The sequence below is a fragment of the Carettochelys insculpta genome, chromosome 2, assembly GCF_033958435.1.
Source record: "Carettochelys insculpta isolate YL-2023 chromosome 2, ASM3395843v1, whole genome shotgun sequence".
Lineage (NCBI taxonomy): Eukaryota > Metazoa > Chordata > Testudines > Carettochelyidae > Carettochelys > Carettochelys insculpta.
The window spans coordinates 110,296,846-110,313,477 of record NC_134138.1 but is presented as its reverse complement, the minus strand read 5'-3'; positions in this window follow the sequence as shown (position 1 = coordinate 110,313,477).

Genomic DNA, 16,632 nt, shown 5'->3' with positions numbered 1-16,632 from the left:
GATTTTTCAGGCATTCCAGCATTCGTTGTGCATAGAATTATATTGCTAACAAAAAACATCCAGTGTGATTTTCCACAGTTTGTGATCCCACAAGTCTAAATGGTGTTTGGTAGTGTTTCCTTTTGCCTTAAATTAACAAGTAATTAGAAGCCCACTAATTTCAGACTAGTTTCTATAGGTCAGGACTGAGGCACTTGCAGGACAGTTAGGAAACAGAATTACTCACCCCTCCTCCATGATTGCCGAGTTTGTATTGCAGACAGGTCAACAATTTCCGCTACTGTCAGTGCCACCTTTCAAGACAGCACGAGGACGCATTCCGTGCTCATTCAAGTACTGGTACTGGGAAGATGTGTATCCACCACTTTTTGTAGTGGTGAGTAATGCCACACATAAAGTGGTATGAGCACAACTGCACAAGGGTGCTTTGGCATGGAGATGGAAGCCTCTTTTGGCTTGCTCCCACTTGTAAAGACTGATGGGGAGGCCACTACTGCCCTGCTTTTCTTTTGTGCAGACAGCAGGGTCCCTCCCCCAACAGACTCCTATTTCCCCCTCTTAATTGGCTTTCTTCCCTCCTTCTGCAAGAGAGACTTTTTTTCTGCATCTCTGATTACAGGGTGCTATTTAATCAAGGCATAGACACCTGAGAGTAAGCTGATAAAAATAAGCTTCATTGATTGTCTGCCCTGAGTATTAAGAACATAAGAACAGCCATACTGGGTAGACCAAATGTCCATCTCACCCAGTATCCTGTCTTCTGACAGTGGCCAGTGCCAGATGCCCCAGAGGGAGTGAACAGAACATGTAGTCATTGAATGACCCCTTTCCTGTCCTCCATTTCCAAACTCCTACAAGCAGAGGCTCGGCACCATTCCTACGTATCCTGGCTAATAAGCACTGATGTACCCATTCATACAATATTTTCTAAAATCTGGTCCCAGCATACAGTGTGCTCTGTGTGAAGATTTTGAGGGGTTCTTTGTGGCACATTCTCTTACACGGTAGTTCCAAGGTTCTATCTGGAATCTGGAAAGAATCTTTACTTACAAAGCCCATGAGGCCAAGTTTCTTCTTAGAAAAGCTTTTTGGGTTTTGTCCAGTATCCAATTTTTCTTGGCAAGGCTTCTGATTTTTTTCTGGGGAGCAATGAAATCTTTCCCTAAATTGCCCTGTTCTACCTTCTGGCTGAAGGAGAAGACTGATGCCTTTTCTTCCCAAGTGAAGTAGTACATCTATGGAGGACAGACACTAGGTTACTGGCTGTCATGTCAGGTTTCCTAAACATACTTTCCTGTCATGTCTCATGTCTTGGCTTATACCAAAGCAGAATCTCTGCTACTAGCTGCATTGCACAGCAAGGTTAGCAAATAATTTAATTAAGGGGCAAAGATGTTTAGTTAAGTCCAGACCAGTTTATTCCTCCAATTCCTCTCTCCACTTCATACCCCAAGACAGGCTCATGAACTTGAGAGCACCAATCCAGTCTAAAAGACTACAACTCCCATGATGCCTTGGGAAAGGAAGAACCTTCTGCTGCCAAGAGATTCAGGGAAAGCAAGTGATGAGCTCTATTTGGGTGGGAAGCTCAGATGGACACGGGAGTGAAGATTGTTTTGTTGAGTTCTGTTTGAGTCAGGATCCATTTCTGAAAAGCTAGAAGCTGCTGAGAAGATGCTGGGGCTAGAGTTCAGTTGCTGGGCCCAGAGATGAGTGAAGGCAGCCTGTGTCACTCCAGCATTTTTTGTCTGGGGGGCTTGGAGAACCAACATTCAGAGGAGTGTGCACTCGGGGTGCAGTAAATGGTGCCAGTTTAAATGTTACTTGGTTAAATTTCATTTACCACTGAAAACTGTATTTAGTAAATTGATTGACGTACCCTAAGTGATTTACACTGGTTGTGACGTGAATTGACCCCAGTTATATGCATTTCTAAATTAAACAGAGGTTTGTTAATTCTAACAAGATATTGGTTGCATACTATTAGGATGACCATCCGTCCCATTTCTGGTGGGACGGCCCCATATTTCAGGCACCAGGAAGGTGTCCCAAATGATTTTCAAAATGGGGCTAATTGCTCCATATTTGTCGGGGGAGCAGCTATTTCCTGGCTCCCACTGTACACTGGCATGGCTGCTGCCTGGTTCCTTGCTCCCTGCCGGTTGCAGGAGCCGGGAGCTGGACCAGTGTGGCTGCCCCTGGCTCCTGGAGGTTGGTGGGAGCCAGACTGGGGTGGCTGTGCCTGGTTCCTGGTGGGAGCTGGGAGCTGGAGTGGCGTGGCTGCACCTGGTTCCCAGCTCCCTGAGGTTTGGGGAGCCAGGAGCCCACCCACATTGCTGCCACCCAGTTCCCAGCTCCACATGTCTAGGAGAAGCTGGGAGGAGCACTGGCGGCTGCCACCTCCTTCCCAGTTCCCCCAGGCTAGGAGAAGCCAGGAGAAGCACCGGCAGCTGCCACCTCCTTCCCTACTTCCTGAGGCATGGGGAGCCAGGAGCTCACCCACACCGCTGCTGCCTGGTTCCTGATTTCCCCGACCTTGGTGGAGCCAGGAGGAGCCCACCCCCCGATATCTTCCTGTCCCTTGTTTGGTATAGGGAGATATGGTCACCCTGTATATTGTTTATAACTGGTACTTCTGAGTTAGACACATTGCAAATATTAGCTCAAGTTTATTCCTTGAGGCTTCCAAGCCATTCCAATTAGTTATACAGGGCCCAGCCAGGGGAAGACACCACCAAGAGTACATAAAAAAAAAAAAGACTGGAGCACGGGGGAAGAGACAAAGGATTCCCACTTATCCTTTACCACCGGGATATTCAGGATCAGTTATGCTCTCAACAGCATTAGGTGCCTGAACACACAGGTGAGAGTTGCTATCCCCTGAGTAAAGGAAGACGGCAAAAGCGGGGCGGGAGGAAGCAGAGTTTTAGCTGTTATTAGTACAACCGTTTTTTTTTTTTTCAAACCAAGCTACTCCTTTTAAAAAACCCACACGCACATTAGTTCATTGTTTACTGTATTTTGCCACCTATCCACTGCAAAATTCTTTGGCTATTGTTGCTGACCAGGAATAGAGCTTGGTCGCCAGTGTTGGTTGGATAGATTCCTGGAAGTGACAATATTTAATTAAAGATTAATTCCTGGAGATGCCAGGATAATCCTGGAGGGTTGGCAACCTTAGAACTGAGTTACTTGTCGACACACTGTCCTGGCAACTGTTGGTATGGTGCAAAGTCAGGGGCCACCTAGGAATATAGTTGTTGTGCTTCAGTGGCTTGGCAATTGACATGTCACAGCAGCAGTAAGGAAAGCACTCAGATGCTGCTGCTGCTGTGAGGCATAGGCTCCTACATCTTGAGGTAAATGAGTTGTTCTTAGCAGTAGAGGACCTATGGCACACAGATTAACAATTCTGATTTTTCCAGTACAGGGCAGTGGCATGTATAGATACACCCTGCCACACACATCACTAACCAATACAGTACATTGTAGTGTATTATCTCCAACAGCTATTTTCTTGTTCCAGGTGATTGCTCTGAAACACTCAAGGGAAATATACCACATCTGCAGTGATGACTGCTGAAATAGTTGGGGTGGTTTCTTTGGTGAGTTTAGATTGTTTTAGAACTGTTTTTTACTTTGTAAATCCAAGTGGAAACTTTGGAAAAATAACTGCAAAACACAGTGTAACTGAAAGCAGTGGAAAAACCTGTTTAAGCTTAGACTCCGGGTCTGCCTTGACATTTCAGCCTTTAAATCCCAGTGTATGTTTCAACCTCCTGCAAACTGATAACTTTCCTTTCCTGCTGCTCCGTTGGCCTCAGCAATATTCTCTAACTTGGCTTTGGTTTACATCATTGTATACTAGTGACGCTGATTTCAGTTACCGGACTCACGGCATGTCTCCACTTCCCTACAGTTCAAACTAAGGCGCATGATAAGCAATGCATGTGAGTGCTTGCTGCACTGTAACCACCCATAAGCAAGCAGTTCTGTGGCACCTTAGAGACTAACACATTAATTAGGTCATGAGCTTTCCTGCGTAAAACCCACTTCCTCAGATGAACAGAGTGGAAAACCAGAATCCAGGGTGTAACGGTGTCGGCCAGTGGTGTGCACCCCATCTGGGCAGTGTGGGCTGCTGCACCTTGCCCCAGTCTGGGTACTGCTGACCTTGGAGTCGACAGCCATCTTCCCAGAGGTGTGTTGCCTTTAATGGGGCTGCCAGCCTGCAACGTATGCACTCAGGCCCTGGCTCAGGGCAGGCAGCAACCAAACAGTTAATGAGCCTGGCCTGGGTTCAGGGTGGGGCGGTAAAGAAAGAGTCAGTGACAGCAGTGTGGGTTGGGAGAGGTGCTGCCTCTCCAGGGCTGGAATAGAGGGACATGTCCCAGCCCAGAGCACTAGGAACAGCTCTCACCATGAGCTGGGTAGTGGGCATCCAGGCTGCAACAAACTACCATGGGCTCAAGTGGAGCACTCTCTGGGCCACTTCCTATCTCCACCTCCATCAGCATCTGGTCCCACTTGGAGTGGTTGGTGAGCTGAGGTCAGGAAGGTGGGTTTCCTCTGTGTAGGTAGCAGCTGGCAGGTCTAGCCAGTAGGGCTGGTCCACGTTGTTTGGGTAATGTACAGGCTTTGGCAGGCACAAGGCCTTGGCACTGCAAATGGCAGGCAGGACTCCACCCTCATTCCCGTCTGGGTCCCCTGGGTAGCTGGTATCAGCAGGCTCCCCTGCCTCGGGGCGTGGGGCTCACTGCAGGCCCAAGGCCCTGGTAGGTTGGGAAAGTCCAGGTACCTGGCTAGTGGCAGGCTCGGCTGCGACCTTCTGGGTTGGTCAGGGTGGCTGACTGGTGACTCTCACCAGCCTGGCTGTCTGGCCCGGGTCCTCTACCTCTGGCTCCCAGGAGCCGAGTCAGAGGCTTTTGCCTCCCTCAGAGGCCAGCCTTTTAATGAGCCACAGGCTCCACCCCTGAAACTTCCGGCCCCAGGCGCTGCTCTCTGGGGGACGGGGCACAGGTGTTCTAGGCCCACCTGCCAAGGTCTCGGAGATGCCTCTTCCACCTCTGAGTCAGGGGTAGGCCACTGTACCTCACTACAAAGGGTTTATATAATGGGGCAGGAGGGAAAAAGAAAAAAAATGGTTACATGTCACTAGTAGGACCAGTTAAATGAAGCAAATTACGTTGGATGTGTCCCATTCCTGAGAATGTCAAAGGTAGGGAAATTGCCTCTGTAATATACCCACCTCTGACTACTTTGTGGGCATGAATGTTAATGTTCCTTGTTCACATTAATGTAATCCTGTCAGAAGAGGACTATGTTAATATGACGCAGGAATCTTTTAGTTTGTACCACATCCACACAGGAGTTACAGTGCAGCACTTTGGCGTTTACTGCTATTCACACCCCAGTACAGGTTGAACCTCTTAAATCCAGTACTTTCTCACCCAGCAACATCCGCGCTCCAGCAGACCCACATCAGTGGGGCTGGGGCCAGAGCTGGAGCCCCTGCCAGCCCTTCTGCAGCCCAGTGAGGGGCAGAGCCCCCAGTGGAGCTCGGGGCTAGGGCCAGAGCCCCCAGTGGATCTCCCTGCAGCAGAGCAGGGCTGGGGCAGAGTTTCCACCTGCCAGAGCCCTGTGACAGCCCTGGGAAGCCTGGGGTCCTTGGGGCACGGGAGGCTGGGGCTGCCTGGGGCAGAAGCCCTGGACCTCTTCTTGTCTCACAAATTGTGTCATTCTGGACCTGTCAGGTCCTGGCCGTGCTGAAACAAGGAGGTGCAATCTGTAATACAAATGGTGGGGCAATGTAGACAAGCCTCCAGACAAGTCACAACCTTGTGGTTAACACAGGATTCTCTAGATTCAAAATGGAAGGGTAATAATGTTGCCAGCAACGTTGCATGCAACCTTGACAGTCATTACACACTTTTATAGTCTTCTTTTTCATATCTTTTGCTTCATTATAAAATTCTTTGGCTAGATCCTTAGCTAGTGTAAATTGGTATAGCGCCATTGACTTGACTGGAGCTATGCCTAATTGTTCCAGCTGAGAACCTGCCATCTTTCAGGAATCAGTGACAACAGATGTATATGTATATGTGTGTACAAAATGTATTTTCATCCAGTTCATACCTTTTGCTCATTTGACAGATAACCTGAATGCCAAGTACATGGAAACCTATTGCTTCACGGTGATGGAATATGTAAAGCATCTCCACAACAGCTCCTGGGGACTTGCAAGCTTTTTATTTACAGGTATGGGGAAGTAGAGCACCTGGCCCAGATTCATTGGTTGGGACTGAGGAGTGAATAGCAGAACTTGTGGGGGATGTGGATTCAAAGGTGTTTTTAAATTCCAGGGCTGGTTGTGCATTAACCCAGTACCGGAGTGTAGGTTAGAGCTCTAGCTGTTGGCCATAAAATGAGATACAATTACACAAAACAATGATACCATGCCCGTGCCCTTTTCCCCAGCTGTCTGCAAGAAGCCATTATATTAGCGGTACCTGATTAAACTATACTCCTTCATGAGGATGATTTGCCCTCGACCTGGTACACTTTAGGTGTGCTTTACATCAGGAAGGAGGCCAAGAAGTTGCACTTTTATATCTAACACAATTCTTATACCAATATTAGAAATGTAATTGAATTAGGGTCTTTATAAGCAAGAAGGAATCTCAGTGAAACTATTCCTTTAGGGGATTAGGAATTTCTCAGTGGTTTTGGCCGTGTTTGCAAGTATGGAACTTATGATGCTGTTTTTTGCAGTCACCTTTTCCAAGGTATGAAATAAATACTTCTAGATGGTTTAATACTATGGCAGTTCTTAGTTTGTCACTAGGTAGCACTGACCCTTTGAGAGGGAAGAGGCCAATGTACCTGACACCCCCGTTGGAATTGCTCTTGAGGGAAGGAAGGAGGGGCTGGTGACTCAGACTGTGAGTTAGTCAGGAAATGGCCAGAGAACAGACATGGCACTTCTGGTGCTTGCTCCTTAGCGGTAGGGAAACAGGCCAAAACCCTGGAGGCCAGCTCAGGGAAAAGGAGCAGTAGGAAGTTTCTAAGGAGGGGAGGAAATGGGAATGACTGGGGCTGGGCAGAAAGGGCCGTCAGGGTGAATGCGCTGGGAGGTGGTGCTCAGTTAAGATCCCTCAATAGGCCCTGAAACAGGAGGGATTGAAAGGCAAAAAGGGAGAAGGCCCCTGTGAAAGTTCCAGGAGCAGTTATGTTGCTCTTCCTTATATTTGGGAACTGAAACTAGCACGAAAGAGGCGCCAGCTGTGTCAGTGGATCCTCTGTGAGCTTGGGAAAAGGCCAGCAACCAGTATTACAATGTTCTGTCCTGTTCTGTATAGATTCTCACACTGCCCTCGTTACCTCAGCAGCTGAGCATCCTTCCAGCAGTGCGGTAAGCAATGTGACTAACATTATTTCTTTCTCTCATCCTCTCCTAAGCAGAGAGAATTATGTGTAGTGTATGTTGGCTAGGTAGGTTCTAGGTTTTATTTCTGGCCACCCTGCTATGTATTTATGATAGGAAAAGCAGGTCAAAAGAACACACCTTGTTCTGGGAGTGGAAGGGGGTGAAGATTCTGAAGGCCTTTAGCTCTTGTGGGAGTTTGTTCCACATTCTCAGCCCAACCCCCAATCACGTTCAGTTCCTGATGAGGCAAGGTGATTCCATACCTCTGTACTGTTGTGACTCTCCAGCTCGCTGAAGGGTGAAAACAATGCTTAAATTTAAGTAAGGTTTGAACCAATTCAAAACCCCATATTTGAAGGGAGTCGCTCCAACCCCAAGTGTAAAATCCAAAACCCCAAAGCCAGAAAGTAAGATTTTAGCAACATCAAGTCCAGATGAGGTTTCCAAATTCTCTCACACCATTTTCATTATATTTATTTATTTGTTTTACATGTCCAATGTAATGTGGATTTGGATGAGCAAATTGGAATTAAAAATTTAATTCAAAACTCCAATTATTAGGAAGGTTATTTTATCAGTAAACATTTTATTTCCATTTTCTTGGTTCCCCCAAGCCCAGAAATACTGAAGTAGATTTCTATTGCAGTGGCATCTAAAAGCCTCACTCTATTGTTAGGCATTCCACAGAGGTAGCAGAGAGAATCTTTCCCCAATCTAAGATTTTTTTTTTAAAAAAAGAGGCTCCCAGTGGCTACAGCAAATCAACGATGGGAAGCTCTCTGACCAAGTGGGAAGAGAATTTTTAGGTAGGTTCCATGGTCACTTCTGCTGCTGGCCTGCTGGGTGAACTTGGGCAATTACCTCCTGGCCAGTGCCTCAGTTTCCCCAGGTGCAAATGAAACTGACCTCCTTTGATAAGTGCTTTGAGTTCTAGTCATGAAAAGTATAAAATAAGAGCTAGGTATTATTATCGAGCAGTGATTATTAGTTGCTCTGTCTTGCCATCCTTAGTCAGAAATAACTTCCAGTGAAATTAAAAAATTAGAAGCAGTTTTGCCTCATTAATGAGTGCAGGATTGAGTATTTTTCAATTTAAATAAAAGAAGGAAGTACTGGCAATCTCATGATTAAAAAAATCTCTTATCATAAACCATTTAGACTTGCTTTTTTGCAAAGGCTTTTGGATGTCTTTGGGTAAGGTGTGGTAAGTGTCATCAATTTTGGATGCATTTGTATGCTTACCTGGTAAAGAGTAAGGGGGTTTTCTACCATTATTGTTCTGCTTCCGGGAAAAAATAATTTAACTTTTTTAATTCTTAATCACCTTGTCAAGTAAATAATATTGCCAAATGTTTTCCTTTGTAATCAGATCAAACTGAGAATGGAACTTTCTAACATGCTTTGTATGCTGGCATTTGTAATCTCATTTCAGAACTGAATATTAAGAGCCAAATTCACACATGGTGTAAATAGTTGCATTGACAATTCAAACTCATATAACCCAGCCCTGTACTAGGGAATTTAATGGGGTAAGGAGTTAATACTCTTACCCATATGAAGCTATTTGTTCAATATAGTTTAGTTCCTTCTAAAAAGGGATCAAATTGGCATTTGGGGTGAAATCCTGATCCCGCTGAAGTCAATGGCAAAATTCCCATTGATTTCAGAGGTGCCAGGATTTTATCCCTCATGCCTAATTCACCTTCTAATTCAAATAGGAATTAATTCAGAGAAGTCCTATGGCATGCTTTATGGCATCAGACGAGATGATCACTTGGATCCATTCTAACTTTATAATCGATATCCGAGAGGTAGCTGTGTTAGTCTGTATCTTTGAGAACAACAAGAAGTCCTGTGGCACCTTATTGACTAAGGATATTTTGGAGCATAAACTTTCATGGGCAAAGACCCACTTTGTCAGATTATGCTCCAAAATATCTGTTAGTCTATAAGGTGCCACAGGACTTCTTGTTGTTCTTTATAATGCATGAATCTCTGGATCTTTACTACTTCACCACCTTGGTCGACTTGGATTAGCATGGTTAAGACCATGGGCAGTAGGTGAAGGTGAAGCTGGGGAACACAAGCCCAAGCCCCACCCCTTCTACTTTAGGCCCCACCCCTTCTGCTATTGAGGCCCCATCTGCTACTGAGGCCCCACCCCTTCCACAACCTTCCCTCCCGGGCAGTGAGAAAGCCGGTCTGCTGCATCATGGTCCCAGCAATCCGCCGTAGTTGGGGAGCTGGTCTGCTGCACAGCAGTCCCAGACTGGAGCAAAGCGGCTGAACTGTGGCCCTAGCCTTTCTCAGCATCTGGGGAGCTGGGCTGATGCATTGTGGCCCCAGCCTGGCCAGGGGCAGGGAATGTAGGCAATGCCTTCCCTCGCCTACATTACCACCATCCTTGGTAAAGACGCCTTTCAATATTGCCAGTATTTACCAAAATTTACTGTGTTATGTTTACGGATCTTAGATTTTATCCCACAATCAAAGCTGGGTTGTTTGTTTTTTCTTAAACCTAGTAATAACATATCCTCTCCATACAGATAGCACCAAACCGTTGAAACTTAGTTGCCCTGCTGTGTAAAAAGGACACTTGGCAGTTTGAAATCTACTTGATTTAAAAAAAAAATTAGTTAAAAGTAGCTTTGAGTATTTAATGTTTCTAACTCTTGTGACTTTATGTCGGGGTAGGTGGTGTTTTTCTTCTGCTTGAATCACATTTTCACCTCAGCATCTCAACTTTCATTAAAAATAAGTTTCTGGCTTTTGTGATTGTGAGAAAAACTTAAAAAATATGACCCCCAACTGTTTCAACATCAGAAGCAAATAAAAAAGTCTCAGACATTTATTATTTTTAAGATACTCATGATGGTTGGGCTCATGACTTACGACTTTTGAACGCTTGGGTTTATCAGCATCGGATACCAAACCTACCACAGAGTGCCTCTGTCAACTTTTGTATGATTACAGTCACATTTTTAAAAAAAATTCTCTCCCTTTCTGTTACAGAGGGAAAGAATCACCCAGACTAAAAAAACTGACTGCACAAGAGAAACAATGAAGCGAAACACACACAAAGAATGCACAATGCACAAATTAAATTATATATATAAAACCTCTGTTCATTATAGCAAACAAAACTGTTGTTTATAACATCAAGTATACAAACTTCATGTGAAAGTATTTTTAATTGACCACATTGCTAAATGCAACTGTGCATTCCACAGTGCGTTTTCCTACAGAGGCCTGATATAAAACCATGGAAAATAGACCTGGAGGAATCTAGTGGGCTTTCCATTCCATTCCCTGACAACAGAGGAATGCTCTCTACACTGTATATTATAATACTTAAGGCAGAACTGAGCCCATCTTATGCTTACATTGGGGAATTAGGGTTTTGTCAGTGAAGTGCACACTTACAGCTTTAAAACACATAAGGCTGATCTGCTGAATTAGAAGGGCCTATTTCGCAAGGATTATTTTAGGCAAATATCCTACGTGAATTCACTAAGACATCAAACTGCTTCTATGTATTCAATTAATCAATTATGGAAGCTGAAAGTAGCTCTAACACAGGGTAACTAGAATAACTATTCTGGTATTCATGCTTCTCCTGCTGGGTGCCTGTTTCCTTGCCAATACCTACAGAAGTGTTATGTCAATAAGCCCTTGATCAGTAATTTTCATTTTCTGGGTGTTTGTTGTGACAGATGTGACTTTGGAGGTACTCTTTGAAATCTGATGGGCTGGATACTGTAGGCAAACATCTTTCTACAGATCTGCAGGAATCAATCCATTTCAACTCTTGTAACTTTTGTCATTGAAGGGATACCATCAACATGCCCTCTGTATACATCATAGCTACTGTTGCCTGCAAGTCATTTCAGAAGTTACTAGGTCAGAAAAGCATCAGAGAAATAATGTTTTTCTCTAATTTTCCTGTTTGGTTATGTTCTGCCTTTGACAACACTGTTTATAGTCAGTTTAATTTTTCCGGAGCTGGCTTGACAATATTTACCCATAGCAGCACCAGCAGCAAAACTAAATCTGAAGATGCAACAGACAGCAGCGTACACAGAGAAGGAAAAGGTGGGTGGACATACAGCCCTGAGTGAAGCTCTGATTCTGAAAACACTTTGGCACGATTAATATTATGTGCATGTGTCGTCCCTCCTGAAGATTGACTATCAAGGCCTGTATTTTGGGAGGATGCTCTTACGCCTGCAAAAAGACTTCATGCGGGAGCATCATCTAATATATTTAACTGACTTTTAAAATGCAGAAGATATATTTCAGGTTTCTAGCAGAATTTTTTCAATATTGGTATATTTAAAAAAATTCAGCTGATAATTTCTTTTCAGTTGCCTCTCTAGGAAAAACTCATACCAACTTTTGAATCCACAAGAGACAATAATATTATTTCATCAAATTTCTTGCTATGGATGAAGATAGAGAAAGCAACGAGATTAAAACAAAAAAGACTTTTATGGGCCTTTTTGAATCACTAAGGTCTCTAGGGTTGTTGGTTTTTTTGTTTGGAAATTTGTTGTTGCTGTTAAAATTTGCAAAGAATATTTTTTTACCAGTGTGAAAATAAATCCTACACTGACATGAACTAGCTGCCTTGGATTTGCTGCATTTTTTCCTGTTAAAATGTTGGGCCGAATTTACTGCTGTATAAGCACATTAGGCCCAATACCATCAATCTCACCCATTGTTCTTTAAGGTCTTGTGTGGCTTCTCAGCATCTGACTTGCCTCTGAGCTTGGGAGAATTCTCCCCACTAAGAACATCAATAGACTTGGCTATGAATTCAGCATGTTTCGTATATGGCCATCAGATGGAAGCAGAATACAGAGCCCATATGTGTGCTTGTTGTGTTTGTGTATGGTGGGTAGGGAATGGAAAAAGAATCTCAAGGAAGTAGCAAAGAGCAGACATTTTCCCACATGACTTGAATTGGCAGATGAGATATGCAGCTCCTGGGAATGCTAAATTTCTGATGAACAAGGTCCAAACTTTAGATTCTGTGGATTAGATTGTTCATTTCTTTGTTTTAACAAATGGGGGGGGGCTGGGGGGGTTCCCATTCCCTTATCAGAATGCAACTTTTATACTTCACTGCCTAAGGGCCACTTCAGCATCAGCTGAAGGCATATAAATAGCATGCATGTATACGTTTAGTCACAGAGAGGTAGCCATGTTAGTCTGTATCTTCACAAAACAAACAGCAATCCTGTAGCACTTTAAAGACTAAGAAAGAAGTCTGAAGAAGTGTGTCTGTCCCACAAAAGGTCATCACCTAATAAATTATTTTGTTAGTCTTTGAAGTGTTACAGGACTGCTTTTTTGCTTTATGTGATTTTGTTGGCAATATCCCCATCCTTTCACACCAACATGCAAGCATGGGAGAAAAGGTTGCAACACTCGACAAAACTGCCTCAATGACTGGACTGAGCATTAACAAGGGAAAGACCAAGACTAAGGAGGATCAGCCTGTCCAACAACACCACCGTCACACTGGGAGGGGATGACCTAGAAGATGTGGAGCAGTTTACCTACTTGGGGAGTATTATGGGCATAGATGGGAAGAAGCTACAGACATTCATAAACTGGTGCTTGAGGTACATCCTTCACATCAAATGGCAAGACTTTGTCACAAATGAGGAGCTTTGGAACAGAGCAGGACAAGAACCAACTGACATTGAAATCAAGAGAAGAAAGCGGGGATAGATAGGCCGCACTCTCAGAAAACCATCATCCAGCATAGTCCATCAAGTTCTCACACGGAACCTGCAAGGAAAATGCAAAAGAGGAAGTCCTTGGGCAACATGGAGAAGATCTACTGAGACTGAAGGACAACAACTGAGGTACTCCTGGAGTCAGCTAGAAGTTTTGTGTTGGGATAGAGTGAAGTGGAGGAGACATGTAGATGACCTATGCTCCACTTGGAGTATAAAGGTTTAAGTCAAGTAAGTCATGTTTGTTCATCTAAGACTTTGAAAAACAGTAAATCAACAATCTTTCTTGGACTAACTTCAATTGTCAGGTCAGAATCAATAAATTTGGACCTTTGTAGATTATATAGACCAGAGGTTTTCTGCCTTTTTTCATTTGTGGACCCCTAAAATTTTGAGCGGAGGTGCAGATCCCTTTGGAAATCTTAGAGATGGTCTGCAAACCATTGGTTGAAAACCACTGTTCTATGGTAACAACAACCTTTTGTGGATGCCTTAAAGATAGTCTGTGAACCTCAGTTGGAATCATTAAATGATAAAGGGATGTTGTAAAGATGGTATATTTAAATCCAGTATCAGCCATTTTATGTCCATGCTGGGAGGAAGAGGGCTGGATCACGGCCATTTCCTACCTCTTCCCCACTTGTTAGACTGGGAACAGTGTATCTGGCTAGCAACAAGTTCTGCCTCAGGACAGAGTAGAGTATGTTTCCCTCTTGCACAGGCAGCTGGACATTAAAAGGGTACATTGCCCCCTTGATAGGCACAGTCTCTCCCTCCACATTTTATAGGCTTTATGCTGCACATGAAGAGTAGCTGAGAACTATTATGGTATATAAGGCGCTACTTAGTGTGATTCAGTTAGAATCCTAAGGAGTTAAGATAAGGTTCTGGTGCACATGCTTCTTATTTTGTGGAGCCAGATTAAATGTGTGTGTGGGTTTCTCTATGCTTTGTGATACATTTCACAATGCTCTTGACCTTCCTTGGTGTACAGGGAAACACAGCTCCAACTGAATTCCCACTCCTGAGAGTGAAATGATGTTTTTTGGCCTATGGGAATGTTTTATTCCTCTGTGAACATTCTGGATAGCAACCTTTTCAGGTCATTTGTTCCAATACAACTGAAATCTTAGAAAATATGTCAATGAATTTCAATATTCAGACATGTAATTAATCTTCATACAGCTCTGGTAATACAAACACACCTGTGGGATGTTTTCCATTGAAAACAGGAAGAGAGAACCTGTAATAAATCTCAGAGTGATAGCTTTATCGTGACTGACAGAGCTGCTGGAGGCCTCTTCTTTATGAGTATAATTTGGGAGTATATAAAAGAAAGATTGATTTCCATGGAACCTTTTCTTTTCTCTCGTATTTATCCCTAGTCTATATAATCTTCTGTCCCTTATATATTATATAGAAGAATAATACTTTTTTTTAAAGGCAACATAGGTCAATGTGAACACAACATAATTTAGTACCTTGTAGATGGGAGAGTTCCAAAACTGAACCGTGTGCACAATTTATCAATGAGTTAGTGTTACAGCTCTTCCTTGTCAGTACTTGCTGTTCTGGATCCTTTAGAAACAGAAATTTAACCTTTTGAACTGTACCATCTCATGTTGGAAGGTGAAGAAGAAATGTTTTGAAAGAGATTCTGAGGGCAGGAGGGGTGTTATGAGAGGGCACTGTGAACTGAGCTTAGGCAGAATACTTTACATAGGAATTAAAGTGAAAATCACTTATTTTTGCTGAGAAATTGCAATCATTTTCCTCCATATAGGGTGCGTCTACACTAGCTGGCTACTTCGAGTAGCTGGCACAACGTCGAAATAGCACTTGTCGCGTCTACATGCGCCATGTGCTATTTCGACGTTGAAATCGACATTAGGCAGCGAGATGTCGAAATTGCTATTCTCATCTGAAGAATGTCCTATTCCCATTCAATGTTGAAGTAGGGCATGTGTAGACGATCCGCGTCCTGCTACTTCGAAATAGTGGAGTCCTCCATGGCGGCCATCAGCTGAGGGGTTGAGAGATGCTCTGTCCAGCCCCAGCAGGGCTCTGTGGTCACTGCGTGCATCAGCCCTTAGCCCAGGGCTTCTGGCTGCTGCTGTTGCTGCAGCTGGGGGTCCATGGTGCGTGCACAGGGTCTGCAACCGGTTGTCGGCTCTGTGGATCTTGTGCTGTGCAGTCCGAGTGTGTCTGGGAGGCGCCCTTTAAGGGAGCGGCTTGGGGCTTTGCTGGCCCCTTATTTCAATGGGGAGCGCTTGTGTGTGTGGATGCTCTGCATTTCCTTCTGGGGTGGCTCCTTTCAACGTTGTCTGTCGCTATGTCAACGTCGAACGTTGATGGCACCAGTCCTAAAGGATGTGTAGACGATACGCATCGAAGTAGCCTATTTCGATGTTCTTACTTCGAAATAGGCTACTTCGACGTAGTGTGCTAGTGTAGATGTAGCCATATGTTTAGCACTTAATATTTTCAATAAGTATTAGGTGATTTTTTTCCTTATCTCTGTGCATAATCCCATTGATGTCAATGGGACTACTCATGTAAGTAAAGCGAGAAGAAATTGATCCATTCACTAATGAATCATCACAGTATCTTTGTGAGGTTAGATTTTATTAGTTCCATTTTATACATGAGGAACATTTAAGTAACTTTCTCATGGCTTTTACCTCTTACTGAATCCCCTAACACTGGCTGTCTCTGAATAATTTTTTTCAACACATTGGTTGTGTTTGAAGATCCTTGATTCCTACCTTTCTCAATGTCATGAGGTACTATACAATTCATTGTGTGACATGACTAAGTAGTAGTTCCATGTGATAAAGAGGAAGAGTGTAGATAATACTTTTCCTAATTGTATAATGTAATATCAATGGATATGAAAGGACATGAGTGATATACAAGGGAAAAAAAAACAATCGTCTTCTTCATGTTTTTTTTTTTGCCAATTTCATTCAAACCATGATCAACAATAGCTATGATCCATCCCTGTGCCTTTTGTTTAGGAGTGACACAAAATGAGAACATAGCTTGATCACAGTGGATATTGCAGAAATGAATTGTGGGTTGCCAACTTCAGAATATATCTGACATGTAATGCAAAGAGAATTGAGATCTAAATGAAGTAAGATTTTGCAATGCAAACAATTATATACTTCATAGTCATTTCCATTTGGAATATTATTTAAATGGGATTGTTGTTTTGAAAGTGTGCCCTGATTAAACCAAAACGAACAGATGATCAAGAGCCTGAATTAGGCTCTATCTGCCATCATCTCAACAGGAAGAATCTTTCTGTGTTTGTCAAGGGTTTTATGCTCCTCTGTACCACAGCATGCAGGTGACTCGAAGGGACTGATTGCCATCCTTTCTTGTGTGTGTGTGTAATAAATAAGTGTAGAATGTTGTGATTTTTTGAAGAGAGAGGGAGAGAAAGAAAAAGTACTCCCC